Below are 20,980 nucleotides of genomic sequence, written 5' to 3'. Positions count from 1 at the left end.
CAGGCACTTGGATTTGAACCAAGGACCTCTTGAACCTCTGCGCTCCAGGGTGGCTGCTCATTGACTGGATGAGGCGATTTTCTGTAAGAAACTACTTTTGTGGGATATGGTTAAGTTGTAAAGCAAAAAAATGCGTGTTAGGGGGCACTCGGATTTGAAGCAAGGACCTCTTGAGCTGCAGTCAAATGCTCTACCACTGAGCTATACCCCTGCAACACAAAGCTTTCCAGTGTAAACGCACAGAGGGGGGGATTCGAACCTAAGTCCGAACTAGCTCTTCGGCTTGCCTGTACTGTTCCAGTCAAATGTATCTGAACAGGTGGGAAAAAATTATTTTTTTAAATCAACTGGTGCCAAAAAGTTATACAGGTTTGTAAGTTACATACCTTTAAAGCTCTCAATCATTCCAGTACTTATCATCTGCGTGCCCTGCGTGCCAAAAAGAGAGGGGGGCTCGGATTGTAGATATAGCAAGCCTAAGAAGTAGCTCGGTCTGAGGTCCGAGCCCCCCTTTGTGCATTTTCTCTTTTTGTCAAAACAACTGGTGCCAAAAAGTTATACAGGTTTGTAAGGTCCGAGCCTCCCTTTGTGCATTTTCTCTTTTTGTCAAAACAACTGGTGCCAAAAAGTTATACAGGTTTGTAAGTTACATACATTTAAAGCTCTCAATCATTCCAGTACTTATCATCTGCGTGCCCTGCGTGCCAAAAAAGAGGGGGGCTCGGATTGTAGATATAGCAAGCCTAAGAAGTAGCTCGGTCTGAGGTCCGAGCCCCCCTTTGTGCATTTTCTCATTTTGTCAAAACAGGCCAAGACCACTGTCATCGTTGCCAGTTTCCATGTAGCTTTCATGGTCTAGTGGTTAGAGCTGCTGTTTTGGAGCAAAGAGGTTGTGAGTTCAAATCCTGTGAAGACCCTGAGGCTGGCAGCAGAGCATGGTGATGGAGTGAGAAATCGGTGGATGTTAAGGTAAGTGTGTGTGTGTGAAGTGGTTGATGGTTGGGCATCCAGAAGGTGATGGAGAAGTGGATGTGATTAGTGTTGCTCACGAATATTCGCAATTCGAATATTATTCGCGAATATCGCATATTCGCGAATTCGCAAATTTCGCGAATATAGCGTTATATATTCGTAATTACGAATATTCGTTTTTTTTTTTTTTGTCTTTTTTCTTCACAGTACACATCACAGTGATCATCCCTCTCTGCTTCCAGCTTGTGTGGTGTAAAGAAGGCTGTAATACTACTGTGTGAGACTGGCGTGCGGAAATTCGCATATGCGAAAATTAGCATATGCTAATTTTCGCATATGCGAATTTTCGCGTATGTTAATTTTGTATATGCTAATATTCACATATGTTAATTTTCGTATACGCGAATTTTCGTATATGCGAAAATAAAACGAGAATATAACGAATGTGCGAATATTCGCGAATATATGACGAATATTCGTCCATATATTCGCGAATATTCGCGAATTCGAATATGGCCTATGCCGCTCAACACTAGATGTGATGTGGGTAGGGAGTAAGGTGCTGAGGAAGAAGGTTGTTGGGGTGTGAGTGAGTGGTGGTAGTTGGAGTGAAGGGCTGGAGGCAATGGTGATTGGTAGAAGGGGAGACCATTTTATTGGTATAAATAAAAAAGCAAATAAAAACCCCCACCTTTTTATTTTCAACATCCCACAACAGACACAACACCACTTTTGGTAGAATCCTCCATTCTAGTGGATCACCGTCCACAATGCCCCACAACACTCTCTGACCACTTACCTTGAAAGCCTCCTCTCCTCAGTCCATCGATCTCCTCCAGTCCCACTGCTCTCCAATCTGCTTGACTCAGTCCATCCATCGATATCTTTCAGTCCCATGATCCATGGCTCTCCAATCCTCCAGTCATCCCATGTTCTCACGATCAATCTCATTTAACATCTTCCATCATCAGGGTCTTCACAGGATTCAAACTCACAACCTCTGCGCTCCAAGGCAGCAGCTCTAACCACAATGCCATGGGAGCTGCTTGGCAACAAATTGCAGAGACCAAGGTCTTGTCCTGTTTTGGCACACAGAGTAACTGCACAGAGGAAGGGAGGAGAGGGTTTTGAGGGGGGGGGGGGAGATTTGAACCTTAGAAGTTCTATAGTTCTTTTCTGCCTGACCACAATGCTCCACCACTGAGCTATTGCTAAAAAATTAGCAATGTCTGTACCTCAACATTGCAAATTTTTTGCAATAAATTACATACATGAGAAATGGTTGAGCTGTAAAGAAAAAAATATGCATTAGCAGGCACTTGGATTTGAACCAAGGACCTCTTGAACCTCTGCGCTCCAGGGTGGCTGCTCATTGACTGGATGAGGTGATTTTCTGCAAGAAACTACATTTGTGGGATATGGTTAAGTTGTAAAGCAAAAAAATTTGTGCTAGGGGGCACTCGGATTTGAACCAAGGACCTCTTGATCTGCAGTCAAATGCTCTACCACTGAGCTATACCCCCGCAACACAAAGCTTTCCAGTGTAAACGCACAGATGGGGGATTCGAACCTACGCGTGCCAAAAAGAGAGGGGGGCTCCAATTGTAGATATAGCAAGCCTAAGAAGTAGCTTGGTCTGAGGTCTGAGCCCCCCTTTGTGCATTTTCTCTTTTTGTCAAAACAACTGGTGCCAAAAAGTTATACAGGTTTGTTAGGTCCGAGCCTCCCTTTGTGCATTTTCTCTTTTTGTCAAAACAACTGGTGCCAAAAAGTTATACAGGTTTGTAATTTACATACATTTAAAGCTCTCAATCATTCCAGTACTTATCATCTGCGTGCCCTGCGTGCCAAAAAGAGAGGGGGGCTCGGATTGTAGATATAGCAAGCCTAAGAAGTAGCTCGGTCTGAGGTCCGAGCCCCCCTTTGTGCATTTTCTCTTTTTGTCAAAACAACAGGTGCCAAAAAGTTATACAGATTTGTAAGTTACATACATTTAAAGCTCTCAATCGTTCCAGTACTTATCATCTGCATGCCCTGCGTGCCAAAAAGAGAGGGGGGCTCCAATTGTAAATATAGCAAGCCTAAGAAGTAGCTTGGTCTGAGGTCTGAGCCCCCCTTTGTGCATTTTCTCTTTTGTCAAAACAACTGGTGCCAAAAAGTTATACAGGTTTGTTAGGTCCGAGCCTCCCTTTGTGCATTTTCTCTTTTTGTCAAAACAACTGGTGCCAAAAAGTTATACAGGTTTGTAAGTTACATACATTTAAAGCTCTCAATCATTCCAGTACTTATCATCTGCGTGCCCTGCGTGCCAAAAAGAGAGGGGGGCTCGGATTGTAGATATAGCAAGCCTAAGAAGTAGCTCGGTCTGAGGTCCGAGCCCCCCTTTGTGCATTTTCTCATTTTGTTAAAACAGGCCAAGACCACTGTCATCGTTGCCAGTTGCCAGTTGCCAGTTGCCAGTTGCCAGTTGCCAGTTGTTTCCAGTTTCCAGTTTCCAGTTTCCAGTTTCCAGTTTCCAGTTTCCAGTTTCCAGTTTCCAGTTTCCAGTTTCCAGTTTCCAGGTAGCTTTCATGGTCTAGTGGTTAGAGCTGCTGCCTTGGAGCAAAGAGGTTGTGAGTTCAAATCCTGTGAAGACCCTGAGGCTGGCAGCAGAGCATGGTGATGGAGTGAGAAATCGGTGGATGTTAAGGTAAGTGTGTGTGTGAAGTGGTTGATGGTTGGGCATCCAGAAGGTGATGGAGAAGTGGATGTGATGTGATGTGGGTGGGGAGGAAGGTGCTGAGGAAGAAGGTAGTTGGGGTGTGAGTGAGTGGTGGTGGTAGTTGGAGTGAAGGACTGGAGGCAATGGTGATTGGTAGAAGGGGAGACCATTTTATTGGTATAAAAAAAAAAAAAAGCTAATAAAACCCCCCACCTTTTTATTTTCAACATCCCACATGCTTCAACAGACACAACACCACTTTTGGTAGATCCACAACCTAGAATCCTCCATTCAAGTGGATCACCATGCACAATGCCTCACAACACTCTCTGACCATTTACCTTGAAAGACTCTTCTCCTCAGTCCATCGATCTCCTCCAGTCCCACTGCTCTCCAATCTGCTCTCCTTGACATCCGCTTGACTCAGTCCATCCATCGATATCTTTCAGTCCCATGATCCATGGCTCTCCAATCCTCCAGTCATCCCAGGATCTCACAATCAATCTCATTTAACATCTTCCCATCATCAGCGTCTTCACAGGATTCAAACTCACAACATCTGCGCTCTAAGGCAGCAGCTCTAACCACAATGCCATGGGAGCTGCTTGGCAACAAAATGCAGAGACCAAGGTTTTGTCCTGTTTTGGCACACAGAGTAACTGCACAGAGGAAAGGAGGAGAGGGTTTTGAGGGGGGGGGGGGGAGATTTGAACCTTAGAAGTTATATAGTTCTTTTCTGCCTGACCACAATGCTCCACCACTGAGCTATTGCTAAAAAATTAGCAATGTCTGTACCTCAACATTGCAAATTTTTTGCAATAAACTACATACATGAGATATGGTTGAGCTGTAAAGAAAAAATTATGCATTAGCAGGCACTTGGATTTGAACCAAGGACCTCTTGAACCTCTGCGCTCCAGGGTGGCTGCTCATTGACTGGATGAGGCGGTTTTCTGCAAGAAACTACATTTGTGGGATATGGTTAAGTTGTAAAGCAAAAAAATGTGTGTTAGGGGGCACTCGGATTTGAACCAAGGACCTCTTGATCTGCAGTCAAATGCTCTACCACTGAGCTATACCCCCGCAACACAAAGCTTTCCAGTGTAAACGCACAGAGGGGGGGATTCGAACCTAAGTCCGAACTAGCTCTTCGGCTTGCCTGTACTGTTCCAGTCAAATGTATCTGAACAGGTGGGAACAAATTATTTTTTTAAATCAACTGGTGTCAAAAAGTTATACAGATTTGTAAGTTACATACATTTAAAGCTCTCAATCGTTCCAGTACTTATCATCTGCGTGCCCTGCATGCCAAAAAGAGAGGGGGGCTCCAATTGTAGATATAGCAAGCCTAAGAAGTAGCTTGGTCTTAGGTTTGAGCCCCCCTTTGTGCATTTTCTCTTTTTGTCAAAACAACTGGTGCCAAAAAGTTATACAGGTTTGTTAGGTTCGAGCCCCCCCTTTGTGCATTTTCTCTTTTTGTCAAAACAACAGGTGCCAAAAAGTTATACAGATTTGGAAGTTACATACATTTAAAGCTCTCAATCGTTCCAGTACTTATCATCTGCGTGCCCTGCATGCCAAAAAGAGAGGGGGGCTCCAATTGTAGATATAGCAAGCCTAAGAAGTAGCTTGGTCTTAGGTTTGAGCCCCCCTTTGTGCATTTTCTCTTTTTGTCAAAACAACTGGTGCCAAAAAGTTATACAGGTTTGTTAGGTTCGAGCCCCCCCTTTGTGCATTTTCTCTTTTTGTCAAAACAACTGGTGCCAAAAAGTTATACAGGTTTGTAAGTTACATAGTTACATAGTTAGTACGGTCGAAAAAAGACATATGTCCATCAAGTTCAACCAGGGAATTAAGGGGTAGGGGTGTGGCGCGATATTGGGGAAGGGATGAGATTTTATACTTCTTCATAAGCATTAATCTTATTTTGTTTTAGGAATGTATCTAATCCTGTTTTAAAGCTGTTAATTGTTCCTGCTGTGACCAGTTACTGAGGTAGACCGTTCCATAAATTCACAGTCCTCACGGTAAAGAAGGCGTGTCGCCCCTTGAGACTAAACTTTTTCTTCTCCAGACGGAGGGAGTGCCCCCTCGTCCTTTGGGGGGGTTTAACCTGGAACAGTTTTTCTCCATATTTTTTGTATGGGCCATTAGTATACTTATATCCGTTTATCATATCCCCCCTTAAACGTCTCTTCTCAAGACTAAACAATTGTAACTCCTTTAATCGCTCCTCATAGCTAAGATGTTCCATGCCCCATATTAGTTTAGTCGCGCGTCTCTGCACCCTTTCCAACTCCGCAGTGTCCCTTTTATGGACAGGTGCCCAAAACTGAACAGCATATTCCAGGTAAGGCCGTACCAATGATTTATAAAGGGGGAGTATTATGTCCCTGTCCCTTGAGTCCATGCCTCTTTTGATACATGACAATATCCTGCCGGCTTTGGAAGCAGCAGCCTGACATTGCATGCTATTCTGTAGTCTGTGATCTACAAGTACACCCAGATCCTTCTCTACCAGTGACTCTGCCAGTTTAATCCCCCCTAAGACATACGATGCATGCAGGTTATTAGTACCCAGATGCATAACTTTACATTTATCCACATTGAACCTCATTTGCCAAGTGGATGCCCAGACACTTAGTCTATCCAAGTCATCTTGTAACTTATGCACATCCTCTATAGACTGTACCGTGCTACAAAGCTTGGTGTCATCTGCAAAGATAGAAACAGAGCTGTTAATACCATCCTCTATATCATTGATAAATAAATTAAACAACAGCGGTCCCAGTACTGAACCTTGGGGTACACCACAAATAACCGGGGATCAATCAGAGTACGAATCATTGACCACCACTCTCTGGGTACGATCCATGAGCCAGTGTTCAATCCAGTTGCAAACTAAAATTTCCAAACCCAAAGACCTTAACTTACCTGTCAGACGTCTATGAGGGACAGTATCAAACGCTTTAGCAAAATCCAGAAACACTATATCCACAGCCATTCCTCTGTCAAGGCTTCTACTCACCTCTTCATAAAAGCAAATTAGATTGGTTTGACAACTTCTATCCTTAGTAAACACATGCTGGCTATCACTTATAATACAATTATCCCCTATGTATTCCTGTATGTAATCCCTTATAAGTCCTTCAAACAATTTACCCACAATGCACGTTAAACTTACCGGTCTATAGTTTCCTGGGGAAGACCTAGAGCCCTTTTTGAAGATTGGTACCACATTCGCCTTGCGCCAGTCCCTTGGCACAATACCAGACACCAGAGAATCTCTAAATATCATGAACAGGGGTACAGATATTACTGAACTTACCTCTCTAAGAACTCTTGGGTGTAGTCCATCCGGTCCTGGGGATTTGCTTACATTTATATCACTTAACTTACCTTGTACCATCTCTACATTAAGCCAGTTCAGTACATTACATGATGTGTTACCAGCACTGACCTGGCCAATGTCAGCTCCTTCTTCCATAGTGTATACAGAACTAAAGAACCCATTCAGTAGCTCCGCCTTCTCTTGATCGCCTGTGACAACCTCCCCATTATCATTATTAAGGGGTCCTACATGCTCTGTCCTTGTTTTTTTTGCATTAATATATCTAAAAAAATATTTAGGATTAGTTTTGCTTTCTTTGGCCACCTGTCTCTCATTTTGAATTTTTGCTGTTTTTATTACATTTTTACAGATTTTATTAAGCTCCTTGTACTGTTTAAATGTTATCGCTGACCCATCAGATTTGTATTTTTTGAAGGCTATTTTTTTGTTGTTTATTGCTCTTTTAACATCATGTGTCAGCCATGTAGGATTTAGTTTTAATCGTTTATATTTGTTCCCCTTTGGTATATATTTAGCTATATAGTTATTTAGAGTTGATTTAAAGATGTCCCATTTACCTTCTGTATCAGTATTTGACAACACATCCCCCAGTCTATGTCCTGTAGTGCAGCCCTCAGCCCAGGGAAATTTGCCTTTTTAAAGTTATATGTTTTTGCCTTCCCCGCCTGTCTTTGTTTTCTACATTTTAAGTCAAAAGTAACTATATTGTGGTCGCTATTACCAAGGTTTTCCCGCACAGTTACATTACCAACCAGCTCTGCATTGTTGGAAATGATCAGATCCAACAAGGCATCACTTCTTGTTGGGTCCTCCACAAACTGGCCCATAAAATTATCCTGCAATAAATTTAGGAATTGTCGCCCCTTTGTAGTTTTAGCCAACCCCGGACCCCAATCTATATCTGGATAGTTAAAATCTCCCATTATTACCACTGTACCTGCCCGGGCGGCCCTCTCTATTTGTTTATGAAGCCGAACTTCTATCTCTTCAGTGATATTAGGGGGTCTGTAGATTACACCAAATACTATTTTTTCAGTATTTCCCTTCTTTTGTAATTCTACCCACAATGATTCCACATCCTCAGAATCATCACACACTATGGCATCGTTCACACTGACTTTCATACCACTTCTTACATACAGACAGACTCCACCACCTTTTCTGTTCATTCTATCCTTGCGAAACAATGTAAACCCCTGCAGATTAACCGCCCAGTCATGCGAGGAGTCCAGCCATGTCTCAGTGACCCCAACTATATCAATATGTTCCTCCAGTATCAAGTTACATACAAGTTACATACATCCAGTATCAAGTTACATACATTTAAAGCTCTCAATCATTCCAGTACTTCCAGGGAGGAAGGTGCTGAGGAAGAAGGTAGTTGGGGTGTGAGTGGGTGGTGGTGGTAGTTGGAGTGAAGGCAATGGTGATTGGTAGAAGGGGATCGAAAAGTGGGTGGGGAGGAAGGTGCTGAGGAAGAAGGTAGTTGGGGTGTGAGTGAGTGCTGGTGGTAGTTGGAGTGAAGGGCTGGAGGCAATGGTGATTGGTAGAAGGGGAGACCATTTTATTGGTATAAAAAAAAAAGCAAATAAAACCCCCAACCTTTTTATTTTCAACATCCCACATGCTTCAACAGACACAACACCACTTTTGGTAGATCCACAACCTAGAATCCTCCATTCTAGTGGATCACCATCCACAATGCCCCACAACACTCTCTGACCACTTACCTTGAAAGCCTCCTCTCCTCAGTCCATCGATCTCCTCCAGTCCCACTGCTCTCCAATCTGCTCTCCTTGACATCCGCTTGACTCAGTCAATCCATCGATATCTTTCAGTCCCATCATCCATGGCTCTCCAATCCTCCAGTCATCCCAGGTTCTCACAATCAATCTCATTTAACATCTTCCATCATCAGGATCTTCACAGGATTCGAACTCACAACCTCTGCGCTCCAAGGCAGCAGCTCTAACCACAATGCCATGGGAGCTGCTTGGCAACAAAATGCAGAGACCAAGGTCTTGTCCTGTTTTGGCACACAGAGTAACTGCACAGAGGAAGAGAGGAGAGGGTCTTGAGGGGGGGGGGAGATTTGAACCTTAGAAGTTCTATAGTTCTTTTCTGCCTGACCACAATGCTCCACCACTGAGCTATTGCTAAAAAATTAGCAATATCTGTACCTCAACATTGCAAATTTTTTGCAATAAACTACATACATGAGATATGGTTGAGCTGTAAAGAAAAAAATATGCATTGGCAGGCACTTGGATTTGAACCAAGGACTTCTTGAACCTCTGCGCTCCAGGGTGGCTGCTCATTGACTGGATGAGGCGATTTTCTGCAAGAAATTACATTTGTGGGATATGGTTAAGTTGTAAAGCAAAAAAAATGTGTGTTAGGGGGCACTCGGATTTGAACCAAGGACCTCTTGATCTGCAGTCAAATGCTCTACCACTGAGCTATACCCACGCAACACAAAGCTTTCCAGTGTAAACCCACAGAGGGGGGGATTCGAACCTAAGTCCGAACTAGCTCTTCGGCTTGCCTGTACTGTTCCAGTCAAATGTATCTGAACAGGTGGGAAAAAATTATTTTTTTAAATCAACTGGTGTCAAAAAGTTATACAGATTTGTAAGTTACATACATTTAAAGCTCTCAATCGTTCCAGTACTTATCATCTGCGTGCCCTGCATGCCAAAAAGAGAGGGGGGCTCCAATTGTAGATATAGCAAGCCTAAGAAGTAGCTTGGTCTTAGGTTTGAGCCCCCCTTTGTGCATTTTCTCTTTTTGTCAAAACAACTGTTGCCAAAAAAGGAAAACAGGTTTGTTAGGTTCGAGCCCCCCCTTTGTGCATTTTCTCTTTTTGTCAAAACAACAGGTGCCAAAAAGTTATACAGGTTTGTAAGTTACATACATTTAAAGCTCTCAATCATTCCAGTACTTATCATCTGCGTGCCCTGCGTGCCAAAAAGAGAGGGGGGCTCGGATTGTAGATATAGCAAGCCTAAGAAGTAGCTCGGTCTGAGGGCCGAGCCCCCCTTTGTGCATTTTCTCATTTTGTGAAAACAGGCCAAGACCACTGTCATCGTCATCGTCATCGTCATCGTCATCGTCATCATCATCGTCATCGTTACCAGTTTCCAGGTAGCTTTCATGGTCTAGTGGTTAGAGCTGCTGCCTTGGAGCAAAGAGGTTGTGAGTTCAAATCCTGTGAAGACCCTGAGGCTGGCAGCAGAGCATGGTGATGGAGTGAGAAATCGGTGGATGGTAAGTGTGTGTGTGAAGTGGTTGATGGTTGGGCATCGAAAAGTGGGTGGGGAGGAAGGTGCTGAGGAAGAAGGTAGTTGGGGTGTGAGTGAGTGCTGGTGGTCGTTGGAGTGAAGGGCTGGAGGCAATGGTGATTGGTAGAAGGGGAGACCATTTTATTGGTATAAAAAAAAAGCAAATAAAAACCCACTCCTTTTTATTTTCAACATCCCACAACAGACACAACACCACTTTTGGTAGATCTACAACCTAGAAGCCTCTATTCTAGTGGATCACCGTCCACAATGCTCCACAACACTCTCTGACCACTTACCTTGAAAGCCTCTTCTCCTCAGTCCATCGATCTCCTCCAGTCCCACTGCTCTCCAATCTGCTCTCCTTGACATCCATCGATATCTTTCAGTCCCATGATCCATGGCTCTCCAATCATCCAGTCATCCCAGGTTCTCACAATCAATCTCATTTAACATCTTCCATCATCAGGGTCTTCACAGGATTCGAACTCACAACCTCTGCGCTCCAAGGCAGCAGCTCTAACCACAATGCCATGGGAGCTGCTTGGCAACAAAATGCAGAGACCAAGGTCTTGTCCTGTTTTGGCACACAGAGTAACTGCACAGAGGAAGGGAGGAGAGGGTTTTGAGGGGGGGGGGGGGAGATTTGAACCTTAGAAGTTCTATAGTATATGAACAGGTGGGAAAAAATTATTTTTTTAAATCAACTGGTGTCAAAAAGTTATACAGATTTGTAAGTTACATACATTTAAAGCTCTCAATCGTTCCAGTACTTATCATCTGCGTGCCCTGCGTGCCAAAAAGAGAGGGGGGCTCCAATTGTAGATATAGCAAGCCTAAGAAGTAGCTCGGTCTGAGGGCCGAGCCCCCCTTTGTGCATTTTCTTATTTTGTGAAAACAGGCCAAGACCACTGTCATCGTCATCGTCATCGTCATCGTCATCATCGTCATCATCGTCATCATCATCATCATCATCATCATCATCGTCATCGTTACCAGTTTCCAGGTAGCTTTCATGGTCTAGTGGTTAGAGCTGCTGCCTTGGAGCAAAGAGGTTGTGAGTTCAAATCCTGTGAAGACCCTGAGGCTGGCAGCAGAGCATGGTGATGGAGTGAGAAATCGGTGGATGGTAAGTGTGTGTGTGAAGTGGTTGATGGTTGGGCATCGAAAAGTGGGTGGGGAGGAAGGTGCTGAGGAAGAAGGTAGTTGGGGTGTGAGTGAGTGCTGGTGGTAGTTGGAGTGAAAGGCTGGAGGCAATGGTGATTGGTAGAAGGGGAGACCATTTTATTGGTATAAAAAAAAGCAAATAAAAACCCCCACCTTTTTACTTTCAACATCCCACAACAGACACAACACCACTTTTAGTAGATCCACAACCTAGATTCCTCCATTCTAGTGGATCACCGTCCACAATGCCCCACAACACTCTCTGACCACTTACCTTGAAAGCCTCCTCTCCTCAGTCCATCGATCTCCTCCAGTCCCACTGCTCTCCAATCTGCTCTCCTTGACATCCGCTTGACTCAGTCCATCCATCAATATCTTTCAGTCCCATGATCCATGGCTCTCCAATCCTCCAGTCATCCCAGGTTCTCACGATCAATCTCATTTGACATCTTTCATCATCAGGGTCTTCACAGGATTCAAACTCACAACCTCTGCGCTCCAAGGCAGCAGCTCTAACCACAATGCCATGGGAGCTGCTTGGCAACAAAATGCAGAGACCAAGGTCTTGTCCTGTTTTGGCACACAGAGTAACTGCACCATGGAAGGGAGGAGAGGGTTTTGAGGGGGGGGGGGGGAGATTTGAACCTTAGAAGTTCTATAGTTCTTTTCTGCCTGACCACAATGCTCCACCACTGAGCTATTGCTAAAAAATTAGCAATGTCTGTACCTCAACATTGCAAATTTTTTGCAATAAACTACATAGATGAGATATGGTTGAGCTGTAAAGAAAAAATTATGCATTAGCAGGCACTTGGATTTGAACCAAGGACCTCTTGAACCTCTGCACTCCAGGGTGGCTGCTCATTGACTGGATGAGGCGATTTTCTGCAAGAAACTACATTTGAGGGATATGGTTAAGTTGTAAAGCAAAAAAAATGTGTGTTAGGGGGCACTCGGATTTGAACCAAGGACCTCTTGATCTGCAGTCAAATGCTCTACCACTGAACTATACCACCGCAACACAAAGCTTTCCAGTGTAAACGCACAGAGGGGGGATTCGAACCTAAGTCCGAACTAGCTCTTCGTCTTGCCTGTACTGTTCCAGTCAAATGTATCTGAACAGGTGGGAAAAAATTATTTTTTTAAATCAACTGGTGTCAAAAAGTTACACAGATTTGTAAGTTACATACATTTAAAGCTCTCAATCGTTCCAGTACTTATCATCTGCGTGCCCTGCGTGCCAAAAAGAGAGGGGGGCTCCAATTGTAGATATAGCAAGCCTAAGAAGTAGCTTGGTCTTAGATTTGAGCCCCCCTTTGTGCATTTTCTCTTTTTGTCAAAACAACTGGTGCCAAAAAGGTATACAGGTTTGTTAGGTTCGAGCCCCCCCTTTGTGCATTTTCTCTTTTTGTCAAAACAATAGGTGCCAAAAAGTTATACAGATTTGTAAGTTACATACATTTAAAGCTCTCAATCGTTCCAGTACTTATCATCTGCGTGCCCTGCGTGCCAAAAAGAGAGGGGGGCTCCAATTGTAGATATAGCAAGCCTAAGAAGTAGCTTGGTCTGAGCCCCCCTTTGTGCATTTTCTCTTTTTGTCAAAACAACTGGTGCCAAAAAGTTATACAGGTTTGTTAGGTCCGAGCCTCCCTTTGTGCATTTTCTCTTTTTGTCAAAACAACTGGTGCCAAAAAGTTATACAGGTTTGTAAGTTACATACATTTAAAGCTCTCAATCATTCCAGTACTTATCATCTGCGTGCCCTGCGTGCCAAAAAGAGAGGGGGGCTCGGATTGTAGCTATAGCAAGCCTAAGAAGTAGCTTGGTCTGAGGTCTGAGCCCCCCTTTGTGCATTTTCTCTTTTTGTCAAAACAACTGGTGCCAAAAAGTTATACAGGTTTGTAAGTTACATACATTTAAAGCTCTCAATCATTCCAGTACTTATCATCTGCGTGCCCTGCGTGCCAAAAAGAGAGGGGGGCTCGGATTGTAGATATAGCAAGCCTAAGAAGTAGCTCGGTCTTAGGTCCGAGCCCCCCTTTGTGCATTTTCTCATTTTGTCAAAACAGGCCAAGACCACTGTCATCGTTGAAAGTTTCCAGGTAGCTTTCATGGTCTAGTGGTTAGAGCTGCTGCATTGGAGCAAAGAGGTTGTGAATTTGAATCCTGTGAAGACCCTGAGGCTGGCAGCAGAGCAAGGTGATGGAGTGAGAAATCGGAGGATGTTAAGGTAAGTGTGTGTGTGAAGTGGTTGATGGTTTGGCATCCAGAAGGTGATGGAGAAGTAGATGTGATGTGGGTGGGGAGGAAGGTGCTTAGGAAGAAGGTAGTTGGGGTGTTAGTGAGTGGTGGTGGTGGTGGTGGTGGTGGTGGTGGTAGTTGGAGTGAAGGGCTGGAGGCAATGGTGATTGGTAGAAGGGGAGACCATTTTATTGGTATAAATAAAAAAGCAAATAAAACCCCCCACCTTTTTATTTTCAACATCCCACAACAGACACAACACCACTTTTGGTAGATCCACAACCTAGAATCCTCCATTCTAGTGGATCACCGTCCACAATGCCCCACAACACTCTCTGACCACTTACCTTGAAAGCCTCCTCTCCTCAGTCCATCGATCTCCTCCAGTCCCACTGCTCTCCAATCTGCTCTCCTTGACATCCGCTTGACTCAGTCCATCCATCGATATCTTTCAGTCCCATGATCCATGGCTCTCCAATCCTCCAGTCATCCCAGGTTCTCACGATCAATCTCATTTGACATCTTTCATCATCAGGGTCTTCACAGGATTCAAACTCACAACCTCTGCGCTCCAAGGCAGCAGCTCTAACCACAATGCCATGGGAGCTGCTTGGCAACAAAATGCAGAGACCAAGGTCTTGTCCTGTTTTGGCACACAGAGTAACTGCACCATGGAAGGGAGGAGAGGGTTTTGAGGGGGGGGGGGAGATTTGAACCTTAGAAGTTCTATAGTTCTTTTCTGCCTGACCACAATGCTCCACCACTGAGCTATTGCTAAAAAATTAGCAATGTCTGTACCTCAACATTGCAAATTTTTTGCAATAAACTACATAGATGAGATATGGTTGAGCTGTAAAGAAAAAATTATGCATTAGCAGGCACTTGGATTTGAACCAAGGACCTCTTGAACCTCTGCGCTCCAGGGTGGCTGCTCATTGACTGGATGAGGCGATTTTCTGCAAGAAACTACATTTGTGGGATATGGTTAAGTTGTAAAGCAAAAAAAATGTGTGTTAGGGGGCACTTGGATTTGAACCAAGGACCTCTTGAACCTCTGCGCTCCAGGGTGGCTGCTCATTGACTGGATGAGGCGTTTTTCTGCAAGAAATTTGTGGGATATGGTTAAGTTGTAAAGCAAAAAAATGTGTGTTAGGGGGCACTCGGATTTGAACCAAAGACCTCTTGATCTGCAGTCAAATGCTCTACAACTGAGCTATACCCCGCAACACAAAGCTTTCCAGTGTAAACGCACAGAGGGGGGGATTCGAACCTAAGTCCGAACTAGCTCTTCGGCTTGCCTGTACTGTTCCAGTCAAATGTATCTGAACAGGTGGGAAAAAAATATTTTTTTAAATCAACTGGTGTCAAAAAGTTATACAGATTTGTAAGTTACATACATTTAAAGCTCTCAATCGTTCCAATACTTATCATCTGCGTGCCCTGCGTGCCAAAAAGAGAGGGGGGCTCCAATTGTAGATATAGCAAGCCTAAGAAGTAGCTTGGTCTTAGGTTTGAGCCCCCCTTTGTGCATTTTCTCTTTTTGTCAAAACAACTGGTGCCAAAAAGTTATACAGGTTTGTTAGGTTCGAGCCCCCCCTTTGTGCATTTTCTCTTTTTGTCAAAACAACAGGTGCCAAAAAGTTATACAGATTTGTAAGTTACATACATTTAAAGCTCTCAATCGTTCCAGTACTTATCATCTGCGTGCCCTGCGTGCCAAAAAGAGAGGGGGGCTCCAATTGTAGATATAGCAAGCCTAAGAAGTAGCTTGTTCTGAGGTCTGAGCCCCCCTTTGTGCATTTTCTCTTTTTGTCAAAACAACTGGTGCCAAAAAGTTATACAGGTTTGTTAGGTCCGAGCCTCCCTTTGTGCATTTTCTCTTTTTGTCAAAACAACTGGTGCCAAAAAGTTATACAGGTTTGTAAGTTACATACATTTAAAGCTCTCAATCATTCCAGTACTTATCATCTGCATGCCCTGCGTGCCAAAAAAGAGGGGGGCTCGGATTGTAGATATAGCAAGCCTAAGAAGTAGCTCGGTCTGAGGTCCGAGCCCCCCTTTGTGCATTTTCTCATTTTGTCAAAACAGGCCAAGACCACTGTCGTCATCGTTGCCAGTTTCCATGTAGCTTTCATGGTCTAGTGGTTAGAGCTGTTGCCTTGGAGCAAAGAGGTTGTGAGTTCAAATCCTGTGAAGACCCTGAGGCTGGCAGCAGAGCATGGTGATGGAGTGAGAAATCGGTGGATGGTAAGTGTGTGTGTGTGAAGTGGTTGATGGTTGGGCATCCAGAAGGTGATGGAGAAGTGGATGTCATGTGGGTGGGGAGGAAGGTGCTGAGGAAGAAGGTTGTTGGGGTGTGAGTGAGTGGTGGTGGTGGTGGTGGTAGTTGGAGTGAAGGGCTGGAGGCAATGGTGATTGGTAGAAGGGGAGACCATTTTATTGGTATAAATAAAAAACCCCACCTTTTTATTTTCAACATCCCACAACAGACACAACACCACTTTTGGTAGATCCACAACCTAGAATCCTCCATTCTAGTGGATCACCGTCCACAATGCCCCACAACACTCTCTGACCACTTACCTTGAAAGCCTCCTCTCCTCAGTCCATCGATCTCCTCCAGTCCCACTGCTCTCCAATCTGCTCTCCTTGACATCCGCTTGACTTATTCCATCCATCAATATCTTTCAGTCCCATGATCCTCCAATCCTCCAAGGTTCTCACGATCATTCTCATTTAACATCTTCCATCAACAGGGTTTTCACAGGATTCGAACTCACAACCTCTGCGCTCCAAGGCAGCAGCTCTAACCACAATGCCATGGGAGCTGCTTGGCAACAAAATGCAGAGACCAAGGTCTTGTCCTGTTTTGGCACACAGAGTAACTGCACAGAGGAAGGGAGGAGAAGGTTTTGAAAGGGGGGGGGGGGGGGGGGGAGATTTGAACATGAGAAGTTCTATAGTTCTTTTCTGCCTGACCACAATGCTCCACCACTGAGCTATTGCTAAAAAATTAGCAATGTCTGTACCTCAACATTGCAAATTTTTTGCAATAAACTACATACATGAGATATGGTTGAGCTGTAAAGAAAAAAATATGCATTAGCAGGCACTTGGATTTGAACTAAGGACCTCTTGAACCTCTGCGCTCCAGGGTGGCTGCTCATTGACTGGATGAGGCGATTTTCTGCAAGAAACTACATTTGTGGGATATGGTTAAGTTGTAAAGCAAAAAAATGTGTGTTAGGGGGCACTTGGATTTGAACCAAGGACCTCTTGATCTGCAGTCAAATGCTCTACCACTGAGCTATACCCCCGCAACACAAAGCTTGCCAGTGTAAACGCACAGAGGGGGGGATTCGAACCTAAGTCCGAATTAGCTCTTCGGCTTGCCTGTACTGTTCCAGTCAAATGTATCTGAACAGGTGGGAAAAAATTATTTTTTTAAATCAACTGGTGTCAAAAAGTTATACAGATTTGTAAGTTACATACATTTAAAGCTCTCAATCGTTCCAGTACTTATCATCTGCGTGCCCTGCGTGCCAAAAAGAGAGGGGGGCTCCAATTGTAGATATAGCAAGCCTAAGAAGTAGCTTGTTCTGAGGTCTGAGCCCCCCTTTGTGCATTTTCTCTTTTTGTCAAAACAACTGGTGCCAAAAAGTTATACAGGTTTGTTAGGTTCGAGCCCCCCCTTTTCTGCATTTTCTCTTTTTGTCAAAACAACAGGTGCCAAAAAGTTATACAGATTTGTAAGTTACATACATTTAAAGCTCTCAATCGTTCCAGTACTTATCATCTGCGTGCCCTGCGTGCCAAAAAGAGAGGGGGGCTCCAATTGTAAATATATCAAGCCTAAGAAGTAGCTTGGTCTGAGGTCTGAGCCCCTTTGTGCATTTTCTCTTTTTGTCAAAACAACTGGTGCCAAAAAGTTATACAGGTTTGTTAGGTCCGAGCCTCCCTTTGTGCATTTTCTCTTTTTGTCAAAACAACTGGTGCCAAAAAGTTATACAGGTTTGTAAGTTACATACATTTAAAGCTCTCAATCATTCCAGTACTTATCATCTGCGTGCCCTGCGTGCCAAAAAGAGAGGGGGGCTCGGATTGTAGATATAGCAAGCCTAAGAAGTAGCTCGGTCTGAGGTCCGAGCCCCCCTTTGTGCATTTTCTCATTTTGTCAAAACAGGCCAAGACCACTGTCATCGTTGCCAGTTTCCAGTTTCCAGTTTCCAGTTTCCAGTTTCCAGTTTCCAGTTTCCAGTTTCCAGTTTCCAGTTTCCAGTTTCCAGTTTCCAGGTAGCTTTCATGGTCTAGTGGTTAGAGCTGCTGCTTTGGAGCAAAGAGGTTGTGAGTTCAAATCCTGTGAAGACCCTGAGGCTGGCAGCAGAGCATGGTGATGGAGTGAGAAATCGGTGGATGTTAAGGTAAGTGTGTGTGTGAAGTGGTTGATGGTTGGGCATCGAGAAGGTGATGGAGAAGTGGGTGGGGAGGAAGGTGCTGAGGAAGAAGGTAGTTGGGGTGTTAGTGAGTGGTGGTGGTGGTGGTGGTGGTGGTAGTTGGAGTGAAGGGCTGGAGGCAATGGTGATTGGTAGAAGGGGAGACCATTTTATTGGTATAAAAAAAAAAAAAGCAAATAAAAACCCCCACCTTTATATTTTCAACATCCCACAACAGACACAACACCACTTTTGGTAGATCCACAACCTAGAATCCTCCATTCTAGTGGATCACCGTCCACAATGCCCCACAACACTCTCTGACCACTTACCTTGAAAGCCTCCTCTCCTCAGTCCATCGATCTCCTCCAGTCCCACTGCTCTCCTTGACATCCGCTTGACTCAGTCCATCCATCGATATCTTTCAGTCCCATGATCCATGACTCTCCAATCCTCCAGTCATCCCAGGTTCTCACGATCAATCTCATTTAACATCTTCCATCATCAGGATCTTCACAGGATTCGAACTCACAACCTCTGCGCTCCAAGGCAGCAGCTCTAACCACAATGCCATGGGAGCTGCTTGGCAACAAAATGCAGAGACCAAGGTCTTGTCCTGTTTTGGCACACAGAGTAACTGAACAGAGGAAGGGAGGAGAGGGTTTTGAGGGGGGGGGGAGATTTGAACCTTAGAAGTTCTATAGTTCTTTTCTGCCTGACCACAATGCTCCACCACTGAGCTATTGCTAAAAAATTAACAATGTCTGTACCTCAACATTGCAAATTTTTTGCAATAAACTACATACATGAGATATGGTTGAGCTGTAAAGAAAAAATTATGCATTAGCAGGCACTTGGATTTGAACCAAGGACCTCTTGAACCTCTGCGCTCCAGGGTGGCTGCTCATTGACTGGATGAGGTGATTTTCTGCAAGAAACTACATTTGTGGGATATGGTTAAGTTGTAAAGCAAAAAAATTTGTGCTAGGGGGCACTCGGATTTGAACCAAGGACCTCTTGATCTGCAGTCAAATGCTCTACCACTGAGCTATACCCCCGCAACACAAAGCTTTCCAGTGTAAACGCACAGATGGGGGATTCGAACCTAAGTCCGAACTAGCTCTTCGGCTTGCCTGTACTGTTCCAGTCAAATGTATCTGAACAGGTGGGAAAAAATTATTTTTTTAAATAAACTGTTGTCAAAAAGTTATACAGATTTGTAAGTTACATACATTTAAAGCTCTCAATCGTTCCAGTACTTATCATCTGCGTGCCCTGCGTGCCAAAAAGAGAGGGGGGCTCCAATTGTAGATATAGCAAGCCTTATGATATGGTTGAGCTGTAAAGAAAAAATTATGCATTAGCAGGCACTTGGATTTGAACTAAGGACCTTTTGAACCTCTGCGCTCCAGGGTGGCTGCTCATTGACTGGATGAGGCGATTTTCTGCAAGAAACTACATTTGTGGGATATGGTTAAGTTGTAAAGCAAAAAAATGTGTGTTAGGGGGCACTTGGATTTGAACCAAGGACCTCTTGATCTGCAGTCAAATGCTCTACCACTGAGCTATACCCCGCAACACAAAGCTTGCCAGTGTAAACGCACAGAGGGGGGATTCGAACTTAAGTCCGAACTAGCTCTTCGGCTTGCCTGTACTGTTCCAGTCAAATGTATCTGAACAGGTGGGAAAAAATTATTTTTTTAAATCAACTGGTGTCAAAAAATTATACAGATTTGTAAGTTACATACATTTAAAGCTCTCAATCGTTCCAGTACTTATCATCTGCGTGCCCTGCGTGCCAAAAAGAGAGGGGGGCTCCAATTGTAGATATAGCAAGCCTAAGAAGTAGCTTGGTCTTAGGTTTGAGCCCCCCTTTGTGCATTTTCTCTTTTTGTCAAAACAACTGGTGCCAAAAAGTTATACAGGTTTGTTAGGTTCGAGCCCCCCCTTTCTGCATTTTCTCTTTTTGTCAAAACAACAGGTGCCAAAAAGTTATACAGATTTGTAAGTTACATACATTTAAAGCTCTCAATCGTTCCAGTACTTATCATCTGCGTGCCCTGCGTGCCAAAAAGAGAGGGGGGCTCGGATTGTAGATATAGCAAGCCTAAGAAGTAGCTCGGTCTGAGGTCCGAGCCCCCCTTTGTGCATTTTCTCATTTTGTCAAAACAGGCCAGGACCACTGTCATCGTTGCCAGTTTCCAGTTTCCAGTTGTTTCCAGTTTCCAGTTTCCAGTTGTTTCCTGTTTCCAGTTTCCAGTTTCCAGTTTCCAGTTTCCAGTTTCCAGTTTCCAGTTTCCAGTTTCCAGTTTCCAGTTTCCAGTTTCCAGTTTCCAGGTAGCTTTCATGGTCTAGTGGTTAGAGCTGCTGCCTTGGAGCAAAGAGGTTGTGAGTTCAAATCCTGTGAAGACCCTGAGGCTGGCAGCAGAGCATGGTGATGGAGTGAGAAATCGGTGGATGTTAAGGTAAGTGTGTGTGTGTGTGAAGTGGTTGATGGATGGGCATCCAGAAGGTGATGGAGAAGTGGATGTGATGTGGGTGGGGAGGAAGGTGCTGAGGAAGAAGGTCGTTGGGGTGTGAGTGAGTGGTGGTGGTAGTTGGAGTGAAGGGCTGGAGGCAATGGTGATTGGTAGAAGGGGAGACCATTTTATTGGTATAAATAAAAAAGCAAATAAAAACCCCCACCTTTTTATTTTTAACATCCCACAACAGACACAACACCACTTTTGGTAGATCCACAACCTAGAATCCTCCATTCTAGTGGATCACCGTCCACAATGCCCCACAACACTCTCTGACCACTTACCTTGAAAGCCTCCTCTCCTCAGTCCAT

At 44.2% G+C, this 20,980-nt stretch overlaps 5 non-coding genes across 5 annotated transcripts; all 5 read right to left on the bottom strand.

Moving 5' to 3' along the window:
- Window positions 1–2,423: 2,423 nt before the first annotated feature.
- TRNAC-GCA (transfer RNA cysteine (anticodon GCA)) lies at window positions 2,424–2,495 on the bottom strand. The gene has a single exon. It is a non-coding gene; the product is annotated as a tRNA-Cys (tRNA).
- Window positions 2,496–4,684: 2,189 nt separating this feature from the next.
- Window positions 4,685–4,756, bottom strand: TRNAC-GCA (transfer RNA cysteine (anticodon GCA)). The gene has a single exon. It is a non-coding gene; the product is annotated as a tRNA-Cys (tRNA).
- Window positions 4,757–9,422: 4,666 nt separating this feature from the next.
- Window positions 9,423–9,494, bottom strand: TRNAC-GCA (transfer RNA cysteine (anticodon GCA)). Its single transcript has one exon. It is a non-coding gene; the product is annotated as a tRNA-Cys (tRNA).
- Window positions 9,495–16,959: 7,465 nt separating this feature from the next.
- On the bottom strand, window positions 16,960–17,031 carry TRNAC-GCA (transfer RNA cysteine (anticodon GCA)). Its single transcript has one exon. It is a non-coding gene; the product is annotated as a tRNA-Cys (tRNA).
- A 2,102-nt stretch (window positions 17,032–19,133) lies between these two features.
- TRNAC-GCA (transfer RNA cysteine (anticodon GCA)) lies at window positions 19,134–19,205 on the bottom strand. The gene has a single exon. It is a non-coding gene; the product is annotated as a tRNA-Cys (tRNA).
- Between the last annotated feature and the right edge of the window lie 1,775 nt (window positions 19,206–20,980).

Source organism: Hyla sarda, unplaced genomic scaffold (genome assembly GCF_029499605.1).
Source record: "Hyla sarda isolate aHylSar1 unplaced genomic scaffold, aHylSar1.hap1 scaffold_1062, whole genome shotgun sequence".
NCBI lineage: Eukaryota > Metazoa > Chordata > Amphibia > Anura > Hylidae > Hyla > Hyla sarda.
The sequence above is the reverse complement of the archived record's forward strand: the minus strand, read 5'-3'. Positions and strand labels throughout refer to the sequence as shown.